Source organism: Felis catus, chromosome B4 (assembly GCF_018350175.1).
Source record: "Felis catus isolate Fca126 chromosome B4, F.catus_Fca126_mat1.0, whole genome shotgun sequence".
Lineage (NCBI taxonomy): Eukaryota > Metazoa > Chordata > Mammalia > Carnivora > Felidae > Felis > Felis catus.
The window spans coordinates 67,016,204-67,039,896 of record NC_058374.1 but is presented as its reverse complement, the minus strand read 5'-3'; the positions used below and the strand labels follow the sequence as shown (position 1 = coordinate 67,039,896).

The following is a 23,693-nucleotide window of genomic DNA, read 5'->3' as shown; positions in this document are numbered from 1 at the left end:
AGTGAAATAGAATGATTATTTATATAGACTGAAATTGATTTTTTCTTTGATATTTTTCCTTCACATCAAGTAAACTTTAATGATTTGCTTGATGTAAATGATTAAAGTTTACTTGATGTGGAGGAAAAATATCATATATCATATCATATTTTATCATAGTGTATCATATCACACCCCACTCCCACCACCACCCTGGTAGGCAGAATAATAGTTTCCCCAAATGTCCAAGTTCTAATCCTCAGAATCTGCAAATAAGTTGCATAACATGGCAAAGGATAATTAAGGCAGAAGATGAAATATTAAGGTTGCTAATCAGCTGATCTTAAAATAGAGAGGTAAACCTGTATTATATGAGTGGGCCCAGTGCAATCACAAGGGTCCTTAAATAGGGAAGAGGGAGGCAGAAGAGGTGGTCAGAGTGATGTGACATGAGAACTGGACAGCTGTTGCTGGCTTTGAAGATGGAGGGAGAGGGCTCTGAGTCAAGGAGTATGAGTGGCCTTCAGAAACTAAAAAGGGCAAGGAAATTGATTGTCCCCTAGAGCCTCCAGAGCTGGTGCCTAGATTTTAGACCAGCGAGACCCATTTTGGATTTCTGACCTACAAAACTATAAGATTATAAATTTATGTTGTTTTAAGCCACAGAGTTTGTCCTAATTTGTTACATCAGCAATAAGAACACATACACCCCCTTATTAATTATCTCTAGGGTAATGACTTTGCATTTATATGGCAAATATGTATCACCTTTCCAGGAGTCTAATTTATAATTTTGGGTAAGATTGTTTTATATTTTTATCATATAAACCCTTGCTTATTATGTTTATTAATTGGAAATGAAAATGTACTTATTATCTTACTCATACTTAACTAGGAGCCCCTCGACATTTTAAATACAATGAGCACAAATCTCCCAAACAACGAGCAAATTACAAAAGTAACATGTTCCTAAACTAGGGTGGGTTTCCAGTTTTAAGATCTTGGGCAAGTCTCTTAATCTCTCCTAGCTTGAATTTTCTTCTTGGTAAAATGAAGGAATTAGAATAAGCAATCTTTCAGGTCGTCTCAAGTTCTATGATATGATAAGTTAGTGCACATGTGTATGTATGTGTATATCCATACAATTACTCTATTCTTTTACCTTTTTAATTGAAGATTTGAATGTCTCCCCTTTAGGGATGTAAAAATATAAAGTTTTGTTTAGTAGGATGAATTATTGAATTGTTCATTTATTTAATTCTGTTTTTATGGAGTTTTGACTATTGCTTTCTACTGAAGATAGAAGATGAAGAGCCTTTCTGCTCTTGGGGATCTCATGGTATCATGGGGGGAAAGATACTGCTAGACAGCTCTACTTAAAGTGCTGTGGAAACACAGAGAAAGGGTCTTTTCTTTTTTAATGTTTATTTATTTTTCAGAGAGACAGAGAAATAATGCGAGTGGGTTAGGAGCAAAGAGAGAGGGGGACACAGAATCCGAAGCAGGCTCCAGGCTCCGAGCTGTCAGCACAGAGCCTGATGTGAGGCTCGAACTCACAAGCTGTGAGATCATGACCTGAGCCGAAGTCGGACACTCAACCTACTGAGTCACCCAGGGGCCCCCGGAGAAAGGGTCTTAACCCTTAGGAGGTCTGGACTGGCCTCCTACAGGAAATGGTGCTGGTCAAGAAGGGAGTGGGTGGGATGGGTGCCTGAGGATGGGTATTTGAAGCAGAGGATAGAGCATTTCCAAAGCAATGGAGAGAGAGAGAGCCTGAAGTGTTGGAGAGTGGAAATAAATTGGTCAGGGATGCTACTATTTTTTAATTGAAGTATAGTTGACATACAATATTATAATAGTTTCAGGTGTACAACATGGTGATTCGACAACTCTATACATTATACAGTGCTCACCATAAGTGTAGTTACTGTCTGTCACCATGCAAAGTTATTGCAATATTATTGGTTATATTGCCTATGCTGTACTTTTCGTTCCCATGACTTAGTTATTTTATAACTAGAAGTTTGTACCTCTTGGTTCCCTTCACCTATTTTGCCCATCCCCTGCCCCTCAGGTGCTATTAAGATATTTTAAATAGGAAAATTGAACATTTTTGCACTGATGTTTTTAAAAGGTAGGCATGTGAAGACAGTTTAAAGTGTATAAATATAAGGTGGGGAACCTCAGTGGCTTAGTTGGTTGAGCATCTGACTCTATTTCAGCTCAGGTCATGATCCCAGGGTCATGGGATCAAGCTCTGTGTTGGGCTCTGTGCTGACTGTGGAGCCTGCTTTAGATTCTCTCTCTCTCTCACTCTCTCTCTCTCCCTCCCTCCCTCCCTCCCTCCCTCCCTCCCTCTCCCTCCTTCCCTCCTTCTCTCTCTCTCTCTGCCCCCGCCCCCCACTCATGCTATCTCTCTTTCTTAAAAAAAAAAAGAAAGAAAGAAATTGTGTGTAAGGTATACATCAGGAGGGAGATGGGCAGATTGGAGAGTGAGAACAGCGAGAAGATTGTTGGCTATTGTCCACATGAGAAAGGACATTCACCTGAACTAAGACAGGAACGGTTAAAATGGAGGTAATGATTTCAAAGGCTTTACACAGACAAAATGAACAAATCTTAGTAATGGATTAGATGTGAAGTGGGTGTGAGAGAGAAGGAGTCTAGGATGAGTCTGGGATTTCTCATCAACAGAACTAGACATTGATCTCAGAAATGCAGAGGTGTGTGAAAACAGTATGAATAGTATTGGTCATATTGAGTTTGAGGTGCCTGTAGGATATCTGGGTAATTTGACAGGCCTACAACTCAGGGATGAGATTGGAATGGAGGTAAAAATTTAGGAGCTATAACTACATGTAAGGTCATTATAAGTGTCAAAGGAAATGACATCTGAAAGTGCCAAACAGATCAATTTACCTAATGAATAAGTGGTAGACCAAGTTCTCCTAATTTTAACTTGGGTGCTCTTCTGGTCAATGAAGTATATTCCCATGACCAAATCACAGAGGAGATTTAAGTAGTAGTTGGGGGTTGAACTTACATGTCTTTGAAATCTTTTCCAGTCCTGAGGATGAATGAGTTAACAAGTATAATATGTGTAAAATAGTGCCTGGCACATATATGGATCACATAAGTGTTTGTGATTATTCTGTAAATCTGTAGAATCTTTGTAGTTTCTGTTAATTTGGATACCAATACTGTTTAGGTGTATCAATACTGTTTGATTGTAAAATGCATACAGAAAAAGCACAATTAGCCATTATTTTATTTATGTCTTAATTTTTGTAAATAAGTTTGCCAAAAACAGTAAATGTGATTGCTTGGATAGAATTTTTACTTTAAAGATCTGGTTAAAGAAAATGAAGTTTGAATTTAACTGAAATTCAACAGGTTTTTTGTTTTTTTGTTTTTTTGTTTTTTTGTTTTTTTGCTTAAAAAGGGCAAATAGACAAAGACTGAAATTTGACATGACGATGACATTTGTATTGCAGGCTGTGCCACATTTACAGAAAATTTGGCTTAGGAAAAGTGCTCTTTGGCTGCCCCTAAGCTTTGATTAGCATATGAATGGTGAAATGAAAAAAAGATGAAAGCAAGCATTCACAATGAGGAGGAAAGGAGGACTAAACGATTTCCTGCAGATTGGTTACATATTGTAGATACGCCAGTCCTGGAAGATGCCTGCAGGAATCTGGCTGGCTACTACGCAGAATCCAAGCTGTGATGCTTGTTCTCCTGTGGTGGGCTCAGTGTTCCAGTTAAAAACACAGCCACTTCTATATTTCCTTGTTCTTCATTGATAAAGTTGGATGGTACATTGGGAGGATTAAATGAGATTATATGAAATAACATGAAAATTCAGTACAGTGCTAGATGCATTGTAAAATGCTCAACCTGGATTAGTGCCCTTTTCTCTTTATTCCACTGTAAGCACTGTGATAGTTAAAATGCTTTCTTTTCTCAAATTCTTTTGGGGAAAGTATCAAAAAGATGCCTCAATTAGTTTAATGTTGCCTATGTTATTAGCCTGTGTTTCCAACAGAGTCTGAGGCAAAGTCGAGGAGTTCATGCTCTACCTGAGTACAATCCCAGGGTAGCAAAAGTGAGGGGGAAAAATGAAGCAAGGCAGCCAAAACAGGACAGCAAATACATAGTGCACATTATTCATTTGTAAATATGGACATGTCACTGGGTTTATCTCTGGATAAGCCATATGGAAACACTCATTTCAGAATAGTCTGTTGCAGAGAAGAAAGGAGAATAATGTATCTATTTCTTCTTCCTGTCTCTTGTCTGTCATTGGTCAACATTTGCCCCCTGTCCTACGGGTTTCTGTTCTTTAGCCCTCTTGGCAGCTGCTGGGAAGCCACATACATGAAAAGTATTATGTGAACTATGAAACATTAAACACCTATACTTTTAAACTGTTTTTCTTCTTGGACATTCAGGAGACAGCAATATGCATATAAGTGTTTATTGGATAAATATTAAGTAACTAAATATTAATCTGTATGATAGATTTTTTCATTTACAGTTATTTTGTTAAAAATGGAACAAATAAATGAAAAGTCTCAATTCTAACCGACTCAAACACATATGTATTAATACAAAATTTACATATTGAGAAATGCCATCTTAACAAATTAGTTTAAGAATTCCCAAATTTTATAATTCAAAGCATTCTTACTGTGTTTACAAGTTTCCATTAGAGAATGCATTTCATTTCAGTGAGGTTTCAGTATGTTTAGAGTTTTCCTAATTTTTAAAAAAATAAGTGGTAATTTAGCATTGTATTTTAACTACTATTATTATCTTGTAGCAAATGGTTTTGCAAAACACAGAATTACCATAGTGAGTCACAATCTAAATTAGCAGTTTAGGTGGAGTAGGGTTTTACAGCTATTCTCTGTGTCTCTACACATATCTAGAGATTAAACTGAAAAGTTCTTTGTCATAGTTTTATAAGCATGTGTAAGTTAGCATATAGGCTTGACTGCTAGAACAGAGATCCCAAACATCAGCTGTTTTACGATATGCTAGTTCAGGGTGAGGAAGGAATCTGCACAGTGTTGGGGACCCAGGCTGCTTCTATCTTTTCATTTTGTTGTCTCGAGGATATTGATCTCATGCTTATGGATGGAAACCACCATGTTTATATCTCAGCAAATAGCGGAAGAGGGAGGACATGCTCCTTTATTTTAAGGTACTGACCTGGAGGTAGCACATATCACTTTTTTGTTTGTTTGTTTGTTTGTTTTTTCTTTTTGTCAGAACTCTGTCATAGTCATATGTACATATGTACATAGTCATATGTAGTAGCAAAAGAGACTAGGAAATGTAGGATGCCATATACCCGGCTAAAATTCCTAGTGCTATGGAAAAAAGAAAACATGGATTTGGGGAGATAGCTAACAGTTTCTGCCACATGCACTCTCTCTGCCAACCATGAAAAATGTCCATTTCCTTTCCAACTGTCATACCTGGATGATGTGAAGTCAGTCCTTTCTCTCAAGTTCTGATACTATTTCTTGTTGTTGGTGTATCTGATCTGAAAGCTAGTTTATCTGCCATCTGCTCACTGCCCAGATGCACATCCAATATACAATGGTAAAGTCAAGGCAGGGTAATACATCCAAAAGATACTGGTAGAGGAAAAGCAGGATAAGACACTCCATTTGGAAAAGGGGAAGATTGGAAACCCAATAGTCACTCTGCAACAGTCAAATCCTGTGTGTAGGAATCATGAAGATTTTTATCCTAGTAGTTGAAGAAGTTCTTTGTTAGCCCTCCTGGCAAGCTTATCCCCTGCCCTTGGGGAGGAAATCACTTATTCTCCAAGATTTCTGGCTTTGTCCTTTGGGAGATTGTTTATTGTCTGTTATTGCCCATGGCCAGATCTAAAGTGGGCATTGAAAAGTATATCCTTTTCTTAGGGATGGATAGTTTTCTAAGCTGGCTTCCTGCTGGTGCAGGAAAAAGAGCCCAAGGGGTTGTCATTGGATTGAGTAATTATAGGCTTTTACAGTCCAGGTGTTATGTGTGTGTAATACATACCTTCAAAAACGTATTGGATTTTATCCCTATTTGCGGTGATTAGTTCCAAGTGAGAGTAACCATAGTCAAACATTAATCAAGACATAGTTGTGTGCATTGATTTGTTAGTTTTTTCCTAGCTAAGAATGCTGGATTTTATTTTATTTTTGTGTATTTATTTATTTGAGAGAGAGTGAGGGAGCACGCATGCATGAGTGGGGGAGGAGCAGAGGGAGAGAGAGAATCTTTTTTTTTTTTTTAATGTTTTTATCTATTTTTGAGACAGAGAGAGACAGAGCACGAGCAGGGGAGGGACAGAGGGAGAGGGAGACACGGAATCTGAAGCAGGCTCCAGGGTCTGAGCTGTCAGCACAGAGCCCGACGTGGTGCTTGAACTCATGGAGTGTGAGATCATGACCTGAGCTGAAGTCAGACACTCAACCGACTGAGCCACCAAGGAGCCCCAAGAATCTTTTTTTTCTAAGTTTATTTATTTTGAGAGAGCACAGAGGCTGACATGGGGCTCAACCTCACGAATTCTGAGATCATGACCTGAGCCCAGATCAAGACTGAGACACTTACCTGACTAAGCCACCCAATAGCTCTGGGAGAGAATCTTTTTTTTTTTTTTTTTATATGAAATTTATTGACAAATTGGTTTCCATACAACACCCAGTGCTCATCCCAAAAGGTGCCCTCCTCAATACCCATCACCCACCCTCTCCTCCCTCCCACCCCCCATCAACCCTCAGTTTGTTCTCAGTTTTTAAGAGTCTCTTATGCTTTGGCTCTCTCCCACTCTAACCTCTTTTTTTTTTTTTTTCCTTCCCCTCCCCCATGGGTTCCTGTTAATTTCTCAGGGTCCACATAAGAGTGAAACCATATGGTATCTGTCTTTCTCTGTATGGCTTATTTCACTTAGCATCACACTCTCCAGTTCCATCCACGTTGCTACAAAAGGCCATATTTCATTTTTTCTCATTGCCACGTAATATTCCATTGTGTATATAAACCACAATTTCTTTATCCATTCATCAGTTGATGGACATTTAGGCTCTTTCCACAATTTGGCTATTGTTGAGAGTGCTGCTATGAACATTGGGGTACAAGTGGCCCTATGCATCAGTACTCCTGTATCCCTTGGATAAATTCCTAGCAGTGCTATTGCTGGGTCATAGGGTAGGTCTATTTTTAATTTTCTGAGGAACCTCCACACTGCTTTCCAGAGCGGCTGCACCAATTTGCATTCCCACCAAGAGTGCAAGAGGGTTCCCGTTTCTCCACATCCTCTCCAGCATCTATAGTCTCCTGATTTGTTCATTTTGGCCACTCTGACTGGCGTGAGGTGATACCTGAGTGTGGTTTTGATTTGTATTTCCCTGATAAGGAGCGACGCTGAACATCTTTTCATGTGCCTGTTGGCCATCCGGATGTCTTCTTTAGAGAAGTGTCTATTCATGTTTTCTGCCCATTTCTTCACTGGGTTATTTGTTTTTCGGGTGTGGAGTTTGGTGAGCTCTTTATAGATTTTGGATACTAGCCCTTTGTCCGATATGTCATTTGCGAATATCTTTTCCCATTCCGTTGGTTGTCTTTTAGTTTTGTTGGTTGTTTCCTTTGCTGTGCAGAAGCTTTTTATCTTCATAAGGTCCCAGTAATTCACTTTTGCTTTTAATTCCCTTGCCTTTGGGGATGTGTCAAGTAAGAGATTGCTACGGCTGAGGTCAGAGAGGTCTTTTCCTGCTTTCTCCTCTAGGGTTTTGATGGTTTCCTGTCTCACATTTAGGTCCTTTATCCATTTTGAGTTTATTTTTGTGAATGGTGTGAGAAAGTGGTCTAGTTTCAACCTTCTGCATGTTGCTGTCCAGTTCTCCCAGCACCATTTGTTAAAGAGGCTGTCTTTTTTCCATTGGATGTTCTTTCCTGCTTTGTCAAAGATGAGTTGGCCATACGTTTGTGGGTCCAGTTCTGGGGTTTCTATTCTATTCCATCGGTCTATGTGTCTGTTTTTGTGCCAATACCATGCTGTCTTGATGATGACAGCTTTGTAGGAGAGGCTAAAGTCTGGGATTGTGATGCCTCCTGCCTTGGTCTTCTTCTTCAAAATTCCTTTGGCTATTCGGGGCCTTTTGTGGTTCCATATGAATTTTAGGATTGCTTGTTCTAGTTTCGAGAAGAATGCTGGTGCAATTTCGATTGGGATTGCATTGAATGTGTAGATAGCTTTGGGTAGTATTGACATTTTGACAATATTTATTTTTCCAATCCATGAACAGGGAATGTCTTTCCATTTCTTTAAATCTTCTTCAATTTCCTTCATAAGCTTTCTATAGTTTTCAGCATACAGATCCTTTACATCTTTGGTTAGATTTATTCCTAGGTATTTTATGCTTCTTGGTGCAATTGTGAATGGGATCAGTTTCTTTATTTGTCTTTCTGTTGCTTCATTGTTAGTGTATAAGAATGCAACTGATTTCTGTACATTGATTTTGTATCCTGCAACTTTGCTGAATTCCTGTATCAGTTCTAGCAGACTTTTGGTGGAGTCTATCGGATTTTCCATGTATAATATCATGTCATCTGCAAAAAGCGAAAGCTTGACTTCATCTTTGCCAATTTTGATGCCTTTGATTTCCTTTTGTTGTCTGATTGCTGATGCTAGAACTTCCAGCACTATGTTAAACAGCAGCGGTGAGAGTGGGCATCCTTGTCGTGTTCCTGATCTCAGGGAAAAAGCTCTCAGTTTTTCCCCGTTGAGGATGATGTTAGCTGTGGGCTTTTCATAAATGGCTTTTATGATCTTTAAGTATGTTCCTTCTATCCCAACTTTCTCAAGGGTTTTTATTAAGAAAGGGTGCTGGATTTTGTCAAAGGCCTTTTCTGCATCGATTGACAGGATCCTATGGTTCTTCTCTTTTTTTTTTGTTAATGTGATGTATCACGTTGATTGATTTGCGAATGTTGAACCAGCCCTGCATCCCAGGAATGAATCCCACTTGATCATGGTGAATAATTCTTTTTATATGCCGTTGAATTCGATTTGCTAGTATCTTATTGAGAATTTTTGCATCCATATTCATCAGGGATATTGGCCTGTAATTCTCTTTTTTTACTGGGTCTCTGTCTGGTTTAGGAATCAAAGTAATACTGGCTTCATAGAAGGAGTCTGGAAGTTTTCCTTCCCTTTCTATTTCTTGGAATAGCTTGAGAAGGATAGGTATTATCTCTGCTTTAAACGTCTGGTAGAACTGCTCTGGGAGAGAATCTTAAGCAGGCTCCACCCCCAGTGAGGAGCCCCATGAGGTGCTTGATCTCATGACCATGAGATCGTGATCTGAGCCCAAATCAAGAGTCAGATAGATGCTTAACCGACTGAGCCACACAGGTGCCCCATTGTACTGAAATTTAATTGTTGGCCTTTGTGCTCTGTAAATCCTCCAGTTTCTAAATCAAGGACAGTTACCTTGAGGCTTAGTGAGAAGGTAGTATCCTTAATATCTTCTTGATTGGCATACTGGCTCTCATTGTCTGGCTGTAAATTCTTGAGTCTCAGGTTTATATCAGCTTAGGCTGTATATTCTAAAACTCATGTTTACCGTGTTTCTTTGGAATATGAAAGAATTTGGCTTTTAAACCCCAGGAAGCCCCACTTTACCAGACCCTCAGTCAGTTGAGATTTCAAGCTATAGGTGGTGTGAACTTTTTTCTGGAGACCCGAATTCCCTTCCACATCTGCTTCATACTGTGTTATTTAGACTTGAGCTTATATCTCTTGAAGGGTTTTGTTGAAAGCAGCGAGAAATAGCCAGTACTTGCTAATATTCCCAATCACTTCATTCAAGCTAGAGACTTGGTTAGTACTTTTAAGGTACTAACATTGAAGATGGCAGTTTGACTAAATGTTTTGCTGTGTCATGGCAAGAGTTAGCTGCTTTTTGCTGTTTGCTCACCATCTGCTGTTCAGCCTCTAAGTGAGTACCACACACCCCCGCTTCTGCTGGAGCGGGCATCAAATTCTACATTAGTTAGGACATGGGTTCAGGTGCTCCAACAAAGACCCTAAATTATAAGGGGCTAATCAAAATAGAGGTGATTTGTCTCCCAGTTTATAGCCTGGGCAGAAGTAGCCCAAAGCTAAGTTCTATTGTGTCGGGAATCCAGGATTCTTCTATTTTCTTGCTCCACCATCCTTTGCGTGTTGCCCTTGTCTACATGATCCAACACAGTGCACCACTCAGATCACTTCTGTATTCCAGCCATCGAGAAGGGAAGGAAAAGAAGGGAAGTCCCATCTCTTCCATTTAAGACTCTATTCTTCACGTTAACCATAACTTACAGCCACATCTAGCTGCAAGGATGCTTAAAATGTGCAGAGTATCCAGATAAAAATTTTATTAAGAGTAAAATGTTTCACTAATAGGGAAAAAGGGGAAAATAGGTTTTGGATTGCTGTTAACAATTTATGCCACAAAATATAGACTGTACATTTGGATCTTAAAAAAAAACAAGAAGACCAAAACTCGAACCAAACACGAAAACCAAAAACGTTTATCACTCTATCAAAAATTAATAGTTGGATAGTGTAATATAAAGTACAATACCCTAGTCATCAGTGTCTGTATGGTATATAAATTTAACCTCCTTTATAACAATTTAGTCTGCAGTTTGACTTCCAGAGGCTACAGTGGATATGCTCATGTGTATCACATTTGAGACTATGTGCTTAACAATTTATTTCTTCACCTGGGAATTTTTTCCCTCATTAATACTTAATGAGGTGTGAAGTACAGAGTAGACCTAAAATAGCATTGAGTGTCCAGCATTTCCACCAGTCCCCTAACTGCAGAGAGAGAAAATGTGTTGTATACTTTCAAGTGGGAAATTTCTTTGATGGAAGCCTCAAGTTTTATCTACAAAATCGGTAAAAATTTTGTATTTTATTCCATTTCATATGCCCATTCTATAAATATGCTTGTTTTTAATATAAAAATGTGTAAATTACTTATTAAGTTTACCAAAGATAAAGTTGACACTCCAGGAAGATGTACAGCATTTTTCCTGTGTCTTTTATGTTGATGCTTACCCCCTGGGTGTGTATGAAATGGTTGGGAAATTGGGTACTGATATTTATTTATTTTTTAAGTGTTTACTTATTCTGAGGGAGAGAGAGCATGAGAGAATGTGTGAGTGGAGAAGGGGCAAAGAGAGAGGAAGAGAGAGAATCCCAAGCAGGCTGTGCCCTGAGCCCAATGTGGAGCTTGATCTCACAAAGCATGAGATCATGATCTGAGCCAAAATCAAGAGTTGGATGCTTAAACAACTAAGCCACCCAGGAGCCCCTTGGGTAGTTGGATTTATAAAACGCACACTAAATACTTTATTTATATTCATTGGCAACCGTTGATGAAATGAAAAAATAGGGCTACTGGAAGCAGTCATTTTCATGGCTGCTCCTTTCTTGTGTCCTCTTCTTCCTATTCCCAGTGGTTGTCTCCTCAGCCCTCTGTTTTCACATAGCTGATTCCTCATTCTTCAAGTCTCTAATCAAATGTCACATTTTCTGAGAAAGAACTTTCTTAAACATAGCAGAGAGACTCTAATGTGACACCCAGTGATCCTCAACTGCTGATGTTCATGTCTTTCTGTAATCCTTCTGCCTTAGTTCAGGAAGTGCTTGTCACTTCTTTTAGGCAGTAGAATTTGGCAAGGGCAATGGGATGTCACTCCTATGACTGCATTATGCTATATGAAACTTGGTTTTAGCAGACTGGAGCAAGAAATTCTCGTGGTGGTTTTGAAGCAACAAGTTGTCATGTTGTGAGAAGACCACCCTGCTAGGACCTAAGCGTGGAATTTAGGAGCTGAGAGCTAGTTATCTGTTAACAAGAAAACAAGAACCTCAGCTGCAAGCAACTGAATTCCGCCAACAAATTGAATGACCCTGAATTCTAGCTAAGAACATTGCCCAGATGATGGCTTGATTTCAGCTTGGTGAGACTGAACAGAGGCCCCAGTCTGGACTTCTGACTGACAGAAACTGAGAGATAATAAGTGTGTATCATCTTGGTCCCTAAATTTATAGTAATTTTTTACACAGCAATAGAAAATGAAATATAGATGTTCAGAGTTCTGTGTTGCTTGTGGATTTTTTTCCTCCACATCCTACCTCCTGTCCTGATGGGTGTGGCTATTAGTGTTTGGGGCAACCTTGTCCAAGGATCGTGGAGTGGGAAATGCAATCCAGAATAAAATTTATAAGCTTTAATATCTGTTGAGCTGAGAGCTGTCTGACATCCTCCCATGAACCACTGATTCTACTACTGTAGTGTGAAGCTGCTTGACTGTGTAATGTCTAGAAACCTAAGTTATTAGGAATCACACTTTAAAAGAATTCTGTTAAATCTCTACAGGTAATATGAGAAGGCTCTTTAGAAATGATAGATCTTGGGGCGCCTGGGTGGCGCAGTCGGTTAAGCGTCTGACTTCAGCCAGGTCATGATCTCGCGGTCCGTGAGTTCGAGCCCCGCGTCAGGCTCTGGGCTGATGACTCAGAGCCTGGAGCCTATTTCCGATTCTGTGTCTCCCTCTCTCTCTGCTCCTCCCCCGTTCATGCTCTGTCTCTCTCTGTCCCAAAAATAAATAAACGTTGAAAAAAAATTAAAAAAAAAAAAGAAATGATAGATCTTATAATCATTATTACAATTTATTTTATTTTATTTTATTTTTTTTAAAGTTTATTTATTTATTTTGAGAGAGAGAGAGAGAGAAACACAAGTGGAGAGGGGCAAAGAGAGAAAGGGAGAGAAAATATCAACCAGGCTCTACACCATCAGTGCTGAGCCCAATGTGGTACTTGAACTCATGAACCCTGAGATCATGACCTGGGCCAAAACCAAGAGTCAGTCACTTAACCTACCAGGCCCCCCCAGGTGCCCCTGTTTGGATTTAATTTAAGTGAGAAACACTCTATTAGTAGAAAAGCACATGTTCCTTTGGTTGATTCCTTTTACCTTTTATTTCTTTTTCCTCAAAATCCTACCTACTCAAGAGACCTTTTAAATATCTTCTCCCCCCTGTCATGACTCTCCTTCCTTCCCTTTTCTAATTTGGGGTAATGTCTTCTACCTATTTTATTGTTAGGCTTTGAAACTCAAGAGTACTATATCAGCATTACCCATAGGTTATTGGAAATACAATCTCATCTCTCACCCATACCCTCATCATCAGAATCTGTATTTTTAGAAGTTCCCCATTTAACTCATGTATAAAAGTCTGAGAAGTTAGGCTGTAAGCCTCTTTTATGGTCTTTAATTTTAGTATTTGCCTCATTTCTTGCATTAGGTGATAAATTCCCAGGTGTCAGAAACCAAATTTATTCATCTTTATTTCTCCTGCAGTGCCTACCACTTACATATAGAGGTGTGGAAAATAATTTACACAATAAATTATTTGTTAACTTGAATCAACTCTAGGAAGTGTTCTGTTTTCTGAAAACTTTTAATTCTTATAGTTTCAAATATCTGTTATTTAGGACATCATTTTGTTGATAAAATGGGAACCTTTCTAATCTACTTACAGATATTAGAGCTTTGCAGAGAGGGGAAAGCTGATGGTTTAGAGAGCTCATTGTGGTTCAGAAATCTCTAATGACATTTTTATTCAATTGTTTCCTCAGAATGCACAAATGTAATTCCCAGCTCTTTTAGTATCCGTGCTAATGGATGAGATTTAGTTATTTCTCTGACCTTCAATTCAAAGAAGAGGATTAAGTGCATTCTGTGCATTTATCAAAGATACTTTAGTCTCTACTGTTTCTCTCTTATATTCATGAGCTAGAATATCTGAGAGAAAGCCAGCTTTCCTATATACCTCTCTTGCCCACTAGCCAGGGACCTTTTCACTTCCCTCTGATCTTGTTCTATGCCCTCTCAATTTTTTTCCAAATAAAAAATAAAGGTAATAGACAAATTAAACTGGTGAGAATTGAATAGAGAATGCTGTTTGCATGTTTCATTGCTGATACTTCATGAAAAAATATAAAGTTCTATGATAGTCAGCTGGATTTCTAAAAACAGTCTGTAAAAAATGAAGCAAATGTATAGAATTTAACTATTAGAAAGATAATTTCACTGATAGGTAATTTTATTCCACATGTTAATGTATGGGGTGTGTGTGTGTGTGTGTGTGTGTGTGTGTGTGTGTGTATGTGTGTGGTTTGTTAACTGTTCATTTTTGAGGACTGCTAAAATAACTTTAAAAAAAAAGTCTCTTTATATTCTGAGTCCCAGTGAGACTCTTTCATGGTCAGTCCTGCCTCATAACACTTAGCACGCATAATAGTTTAAGATATTAGAGTTGTTTCATAGAATGAATCCAATATCTTAGTCAGTGTAGGCTTCTATAACTAGGTACTGTAGGCTGAGTGGCTTAAACAACAGATGTTTATTTCTCACAATTCTGAAGGCTGGAAAGTCCAAGATCAGGGTGCTAGTGGAAGGCCCACTTCCTGGCTTGCAGACAGCCGTCTTCTTACTGTGTCTTCAAATGGTAAGGAGAGAGAAAGAGAGCTTTGGTTTCTCTTCCTCTTGTTATTAAGGACACTAATTTCATTGTGGGAGCTCCACCCTCATGACCTCATTTAAATCTAATTACCTCTCAAAGGCCCCACTTGCAAATACCATCCCATTAGGGACTAGGACTTGGACATTAGAATTTTGGGAGGATACCATTCACTGCATAGATACAGTATGAAAATAATTAAAAACAACTTTTTTTTACATTTATTTATTTTTGAGAGACAGAACACAAGTTGGGGAGGGGCAGAGAGAGAAGGAGACACAGAATCCGAAGCAGGATCCAGGCTTCGAGCCATCAGCAAAGAGCCCAACGCGGGGCTCGAACTCTCAAACTGTGAGATCATGACCTGAGCCAAAGTTGGACACTTAACCGACTGAGCCACCCAGGCACCCCTGAAAATAATTTAAAAAATCTAAGGCTGCTGGGGTGCCTGGGTGGCTCAATTGGTTGAGCGATCACCTTCGGTGCAGGTCATGATCTCATGGTTTGTGAGTTCAAGTCCCACATTGGGCTTACTGCTGTCACCTGCTATAAGTGTGGAGCCTGCTTCAGATCCTCTGTCCCCATCTGTCTCTCTGTCCCTCCCCAACTCAAGCTCTTTTTCTAAAAAAAAAAAAAAAAAAAAAAAAGTAAGGCTGCTGAATCTGTTAAAAATGCCCCATTGGAATAAAGTCTTTTTTATTAAATACAAGGTGATTGGAAGTTAAGAGACATTGGTAGACTTGCCCTCTTGAACATGATTCATGTTTTTATTTTGTTGGCAATCAGACTACCTGTAATTGTTCTTGGAATCATCACAATATAAAGTTTTTAGAATTTTAGAGCTGATGCACAAGGGAGCTTTAGGATTATCTAGTTCATCTCTCACTATATGTAGGAATTTTCTCTACAGCATTGGTTTTTGAATTTACTTTTTGAACTCCAAATTGTCTTTTTCTTATAAAATAAAATCTTATAAATAAATAAGGAGCTGAATCTGCCATGTTTTTAAAAAATGTTTATTCATTTTTGAGGGAGAGAGAGTGCTCACATGCACATGGGGGAGGGACAGAGAGAGGGGGGATGTAGAGGATCCCAAGCAGGCTCTGCGCTGACACTAGAGAGCCCAATGTGGGGCTCCAACCCATGAATTGTGATTTCGTGACCTATGCTGAAGTTGGATGCTCAACCGACTGAGCCACCTAGGTGCCCCAGAATCTGCCATGTGTTTTTTTTTTCTTTTTCTTTTTTCATGTTTGTTTGTTTGTTTGTTTGTTTAGAGAGACAGAGAGCATGAGCAGGGAAGGGGCAGAGAGAGAGGAAGAAAGAAAATCCCAAGCAGGCTCCATGCTGTCAGCTTAGAGTCCAACATGGGGCTCAGTCTCACCAACTGTGAGTTCATGACCTGAGCTGAAATCAAGGGTCGGATGCCCAACTGACTGAGCCACCCAGGCACCCCCGAATCTGCCATGTTTTAAAGAAAGTGATGAATGACAAAGGTTCTCCACCCTATGTCCACACATCAATTTGAAGTCCTTCAGGCAGAGGAACTGAAAATCAAGAAAGGCAATTTATTACAAAGTTGGATGATAAAGCCAAACTTAATACATGAGGGTCAAACTCCAAATGCAAAATTTAAAGACATTTGCTTCTCTGAGTAGTTATAACAAACAATGGACACCTTGAAGCTGCTTACTTCTGATGATATGAGGGCTTGGTTTTCATACGCCTATTTTCAGAGGAGCCCTGATTTCATGAAGGAACCTTAGGGGCTACTATGGGTGGGGAGCCTAGTGGTGAGGAATTCCTGGAGTACTTCTAGTAGAAGTGACTTCATTATATTATTTTTGCATATTTGGCTTTAAGACTAAGATTATGTTTGGGAGGAGAGTAGGTGGTAGAAGTAATGGCATTATTATGTGTGTATATGATTTGAGAAGCATAGGGTGAGAGGGTCTACTACCAAATAAAGTATAAATATCACTGCTCATCATTGCTTCCAAAGTTTGGTGCTAGGCTGGCATTGTGTTACAATCTCTTGGAAGTTTAATTAACATATTAACTTATTAATTTAAAAATATTAAAAGTAAATAGTCTGTTTTCATGTACTAACTGATTTGGTCAGGATCTTGGTGGGAGACAGATGACACATTCAGACAAAATGATTGGGGGAAGTGTGGTAGAGGATGGGTTGCACTAAGGAAACTCTAAAGGATAAGGCAGTACTCTGTTGTGAGCAACACTTACTGTTGTAGATGTCCTGATAGGAGTTGTGGCCTTTGGTAAAGGAACATGGCCCACCAACAGGATCTGGTAGGAAGGAACCAGGTGAATGAATCCCTTGACCTCATTCATGCTGTACAATGTCCTATTGGCACCTCCCACTGCTAAATTGCACTGGAAGACTAAGAGAAGAGAGTCTGTTGTTGTAGCTCATGAAGTTTAGTTTCCTAGGGCACAGAGTATGGTGAAGATGGATGAAGAATTGATCTGGAGAAGAAGACTAAAAGACATTTGGCAGAGATCCAATGTGGCTTTTGTGTGCCTTTTGGTGGCATCTTTCATCTTGCAGAGGGTGTTCCTTTTAGAAGATAGTGTTTTAGTTTGGATGCTTACTTAGGTGGTGTCATAACATTTATAAAACATTCCTAAATTCTAGCCACTTTTATTATCCTGGTGCTTCTCTGCAAAGATGTATGTTATGACTGGGAACAAATGCACTTCCTGTATCTTTGTCTTTGCTTTGCCTGAACTGACCTTTCTTTCTTCTCAGCCTGGAAAATTCTAATCTCCTCTTAAAATCTAGGTCAAATATAATTTCTGCTGAAGCTTTTCCTGTAACTGTCGTATTCTCTTCTGACTAATCTTTATTCCATTTCTCCTTTGTATACAATATTCCATTGAGCACATGCTTAATTTTCTTACAGCTCTTTGTTTTTTTTCCCCCTCTCTGATAGCTACCTTTCTCAGGTTTTTGTTCTTGTTTTTAAAGTCCTTGCTTTACACACTGTTTGACATTTATTGGGGATTTGTTGACTCAAAGAAGTTTTCTGATGTTCTGGGGTTATAGACATGCTACCATGGACAGCCACCAGCAACAACAGAAATTTGATGAGCACTTTGAACAGTAGGTCGGTGGGTCATGTCATCACTTAAAGTGTCCCTTTTCCTTACTCCCTCAGTTTGTTGGAGTAGAAGGTCTTCAATTTTGGGGATAGAGGCTAAAGAAGAAAGCCCAGATTTTATAAAAGTATTAATTACAATGATGTAGAGGATTAGACTTTTCTCTAAATCCAGAATTTGGCTACTTTCTTCTTTATTTTGTCAGCCTATGTGCACTATTTCACTGTAGTTCTCTGAACATCTGACTGGTACTTAACAGAGAAAGTAGCATTTGAGGCTTCCCCTTATGAAGTTCTAGTTTCCTCACTTATGAGAAAATATTGTTCAGTGTGCTGTATCCTTAGTTGAATCATAAGGATGAAAAGGTATGAGACATGGGAGTGGAAGTAAGAGAAGTCACTGTTCCGTCATTCTTCCCCCTCCCCCCCACTTTCTTTCTCTAATTAGCCAGTGGGGAACTGTACTTGAGGGAAATAAATCTTTGTTTTTCTAAGTGGCATTGCAAGCCAGAGACTGAGTAGGTTAGTCTAGGAATTGCAGCCCCAAACATTAATGCATATCTTTCGGTGTTTCTGAGTGAGAATAAACGAGTCAGGTGGACCACACAGAGATGAGGCCATAGGATACATAGCTAATTATACAGATTAGGATAGGATTTCTGAGTAATTTTTAAAAGTGATTCATCATTAATGGATTAAAAAGAAATGAACTTCTCTCCATTTCTTCCATTCACATAAGAGTATACTTCCTGGTCCCAGGTACATACTGCTGTGCTTTATTGTTCTTAAGCATTTTACAGAATTAATCTCTTTAATGGAATTACCGAGGTGTGTTTCTTTCTTGAATGTCTTGGAGAAATACCTTTCTTCCCACCAATTATCACTGTAATTTAAGATCCATTTCAGGAAGGGGAACTTCTTTTTGTGGACCTATGTTACTTATTATTTATGCCATTGCCTGATCTCTTAAGAAAACAATTCAGCAAGGCCACAGATGGTCTACAAGTTCCTATGATTTGTCAGAAACTCTCTTCTAGAACAAAAGGTAGAGGGTTAGAGTAGACTCTTTGTTAATGCGCGCATACTAACTGGAATGGAACTAGGAGAAGATCAAAAAAGGGACCAGAAACTCCAGTGGCTCTGTTGTGGTGGCAATAGGATAGCTGTCCTGATTTTTAAGAAATGGAAGGGAGGAAATTAGTAAGTTATAGTTAACAGTAAAATACCAAATTGGACACTGGTAAGTAGCATCCAATATAATGATCATCCAAAACACTGACAAATGAGAAAAAGGCAAAGGATCTGAACAGTAGACAGATTTATTGGTGTCATGTAAGAAGAACAAAGGTGTTAACAAGGTGCCAAGTGTGCTACTTACAGATAGCTGTGAGTAAAAGAGCTACACAAAGTGGGAATCAGGTCAGATTATTGAGTAAACTGGAGAACTACCACTATCAAGTGGGGATGAGATCAGAATAACTCAAGCGAAAAAAAGAAGAGATAGTTTACAAAGACATTTAGGTAATGGAAAAATTTGTCACATTTTTGAAACTGTAGATTAAGGACATCAGTGTATTCTGACAGAATAAGAGGTTAACAATGGCCAAATGCAGAAAGGAAGACATTTGTGTGTTATTTCCCTTCTGTTTATAGGGAAAAATAAAAATACCTTGACCAGTTAGGAAAAGAAAGGCTTATTTGTTGTGATGCCTTTAATAAAACAGAGACAGAGGGATAGAAGAGGTAAGGGATAAGAGAAAGTCTGGAAGGTACTGCAAAACTACTTGTGTTTAAAAATAGAGGTTTGGGGTATATGGGTGGCTCAGTCAGTTAAGTGTCTGACACGTGGTTTCGGCTCAGGTCATGATCTCACGTTTCATGAATTTGAGTCCTGCACTCTGTGCTGATGGTGTGGAGCATCACTCTTTCTTCCTCTCTCCCTGCTCCTCCCCCACTCACACTTTTGCACTCTCTCTCAAAATAAACAAACTTAAAAATAAATTAAAAAAATATAGGTTTGATTGCCAGCATGTTTGGACTTAGATTAATGAGTGATGTTAGAAAAAAAAAATGGTGATTGCACAAGTCCTAGGGGGTATAAATTATAATGGCATACATTTATTTATGTAAATCAGCACCCTTCAGTAACTATAAATCATTGATTAGTTATTTGTCAACATTGTAGTCACTAGCATTTAATCAAATTTAATTCAGAACAAGACGAAAATGTATTATAATAATTTATTTCCCCTTTTTAAAAAATATTAAGATCAGGCTTTAAATTTTTTTAACATTTATTTATTTTTGAGAGAGAGAGAGAGAGAGAGAGAGAGAGAGAGAGAGAGAGAGAATATGAGTGGGGAAGAGACAGAAAGAGAGGGAGACACAGAATCTGAAGTAGGCTCCAGGCTCTGAGCTATGTCAGCACAGCCATGAGATCATGACCTGAGCCAAAGTCAAACGCTTAACTGACCAAGCCACCTAGACGCCCCAATTTATTTCCCCTTTTTAAAAAAGCCTGTTACTCAGGAACTTGGTTCTTTTCCATTCGGATTGAAGTTTCTTTATTGTCTATATGGAGATAGTAAAAATGATGGTAATATTGATAAAAATTCCCATTTTGACTTCTGTATGACATGTTAATATGAATAGCAGGATAATGAGGCTTGGTTATTTATTGCTATGAAAATGTTAACTTTAGGGTTATGACTTTTCATTGCAAATGGAGGTATAGCATTATTTAGCTTGATTGTCTTTGCATAGCAATAGATATTTGTATATTTGTATGTATGTGTACACATATATATCCAGGTCGTGTTCACTGATGCATTATACCTCTATTCCTTACCTAATAGTTTTACATTTAATTGTTCTGAAGACCCAAGGCATCCACAGGGTGTTTTGAAAATATGGCAATAGTTTGGGAAGCCTAAGAGAAAATCATGCATACCACGTTGGAAGGCTCAAATGGATTTAAAATGATAAAGGTGCCTTACAAAGGGACTGACCTGGAGAATTTTCAAGTGGTGCTGTAGCAACAATAAGAACAACACTTTATCTGTACATAGACTTTGCCACATATTATCTCATTTGTTCAACATTCTTTGAGGTGGATATTACAGTCATAATGATACCATTTTTTAGGTAAGGAAACTGAGGCTAAGAGAGTGACTTGCCAAAGGTCCTAGTTAGTATGTAAGACCTGTGAAAGTCTGAGATTCTACCCTATTTATAAGTTAACAAACTAGTCTCTTACTGTGTCATGTATAGTGGCAGAAGCCACAGATTCTGAGTTAGGACAGAGCATTGTAAGCCTCATGATGATTTGAACTGCTTCCCAATTCTCCTGCTTCCTCAGTTCATAGAGGCAATGCAGGTAGGCCTGTTACATGGATGTCTTGCAAGCCATAGGGCATTGAGAAACACAAACTTGGGGATTCACTGATTTGATAGTAAGCAGGAGCAAACTACCTCTTTGTCCGGTGGAAGATATTATCCCTAAAGGTTGCTTGCAGTAAAATGCAACTTTGAGAAATGATTCTTTTTTTTTTTTTAATTTTTTTAACGTTTATTTATTTTTGAGACGAGAGAGACAGAGCATGAATGGGGGAGGGGCAGAGAGAGAGGGAGACACAGAATCGGAAGCAGGCTCCAGGCTCTGTGCCATCAGCCCAGAGCCCGATGCGGGGCTTGACCTCATGGACTGAGAAATCATGACCTGAGCTGAAGTCGGATGCTTAACTGACTGAGCCACCCAGGCACCCCAAGAAATGATTCTTTTTTTTGTTTTAAATTTTTTTTTCAACGTTTATTTATTTTTTTTGGGACAGAGAGAGACAGAGCACGAATGGGGGGGAGGGGCAGAGAGAGAGAGGGAGACACAGAATTGGAAACAGGCTCCAGGCTCTGAGCCATCAGCCCAGAGCCTGACGCGGGGCTCGAACTCAACGGACCGCGAGATCGTGACCTGGCTGAAGTAGGACGCTTAACCGACTGTGCCACCCAGGCGCCCCAAGAAATGATTCTTAAAGAGAGCAGTCAGGCTCTTGTATTCTTGGCATACCCAGCAAGAATGTGCAAGGATGCTCTGGTCTCATGGTGGATTGCCTCCTCCAACAGTATGTGGCAGAATTAAACTTTAAACTCTATCTTTTTGAATTTGATGACTAAAATTCTAGCTGAACAGGTAGCAACTATAAGCCCCTCACTCCCACCCCCATATATTATCTTCTTCTTTTTTGGTCCTATCAAGAACATGTTGAAACTAGTCCTCTTGGCTTATTTGATATACTCAGTTACTGAAACCAGTTATTGTTACTATGAAGGTAGGAACAGAAAACAGCCCAATTTAAGGAAAACTTACTGGTCCTAGTTTCAGAATCTCCCCTAATCTTTACTAGCTACTGCCACTGCAAGGAGCTGTGTTTATGTTTTTATGAATGAAGTTCCTTGTTCCTATGGCACATGTATATTTGCTATAAAAGTTGAAGGGAATGATAGAAACCATAAAGAAATAAGGAACAAGTGGTGTAACTAATGGTGGATATAGGGGAAGAAAAGGTTGTTTATTGATACTTCTTTTAAGTCAGGATTTTGCTTTCTTTTAAAGTTTATTTATTTTTGAGAAAGAGAGAGAGAGAGAGAAGCAGAGAGAGAGAATCCCAAGCAGGCTCCACACTATCAGCATGGAGTCAGACACAGGTCTTGAACTCACAAACCATGAGATCATGACCTGAGCTGAAATCAAGAGTCAGACGCTTAACTGACTGAGCCACCCAGGTGCCCTAGGATTTTACTTTCTTAAAGGAATAATAAAATAGAACTTGAAGTTAGAAAGGACCTTACGGATATTAAATCTAGGTTCCCCATCTTATAGATTAGAAGATTCAGACATAGAATGGTTGAATAACTGTTCAAGATCAGGTTTCTAGTGACAGAATAAAGTGATGTAGCAATGTTATTGTGATAGTCACATGCCTGGTAGTGAAATGTTCCCCCCTTTAACTAGAGCAGTTTATAGGATTCAGTTAATAAATGTTTGTTACATTACTTTGTTTTTATAATTGAAGAAGACCTATTATCTGTCCTCAATTCATTTACTAGTAGAGCGATAAAAATTCAATTTGATAGCTACTATTCTAAAGTCATGTACAAATTGCATAGATTAATTCAAGCTTGGGGTGGTCAGGGGAAAGCTTTATAAAGGTACAGATGTTTGAGCTAGGTCTTGAAAAATGGTTTCTGTGCAGAGAGATGGAGGTTTCGCATTCCAAGCAAAACAAAAACCACATACTTTGGAATGGTGAATGAAAGTATATAAGTTGATCAAGAAATGATCAGTGGTTGGATGTAGCTGGATGTAACTAGAATTGAAAATGGAATGACAGGTAGAATATAGATTAGGAAAATATTAGATACCATGGTAAATAACTAAGACATTATGGGGAGGAAACACTGATATTTTAAAGGAAGTTGGCATATGAGGTGCAAAAGAAAAAGATTGGTCCGGTAATCAGAATGAGTAAAAAAAGGAAGAGATGTTATAGAAGCCAACTGCAGATAAAGATTTGAGAAATATGATATATGAAGAGTAACAGAATATGCCACCCCAAAGTATGCCACTTTGACATAAGGATTATTTTGAGTGGAAGGCAATTAAAAAAAAAAAAAGCAGATAGAAGGAAAGATCTTTGCCCTCCTCCTATTTGTCTAAAAGCAGGAAATAAATTTGTAAAGGTTTTCCCCCACCCCTCTGGAACAGGAAGGACCAAAGTTAGTCACTAGAAATGGTAGCACAGGAGCCTACATAACAAACTTAGCTAGTTAGCCCTTATCTTTCATTAGTTTCTTCATACTCTCCCACTGTTTGCTGTCCTAGAAACTCAGTCCTTTTTCCTCTGTTAATATGCTATATAAGTCCAACTTCTAACCACTCTTTGAATTATTCATCACTGAGTATTTCCATGTGTATGCTGAAATAAACTTGTTTGTTTTCCCTTT

The 23,693-nt window shown here is 38.8% G+C and overlaps 1 protein-coding gene across 13 annotated transcripts in view; it reads left to right on the top strand.

The window, feature by feature from the left end:
• The window catches only part of KIF21A (kinesin family member 21A), a 152,443-nt gene that overhangs the window by 52,239 nt on the left and 76,511 nt on the right, over positions 1–23,693 (top strand). The gene's annotated exons all lie outside the window — the stretch shown is intronic.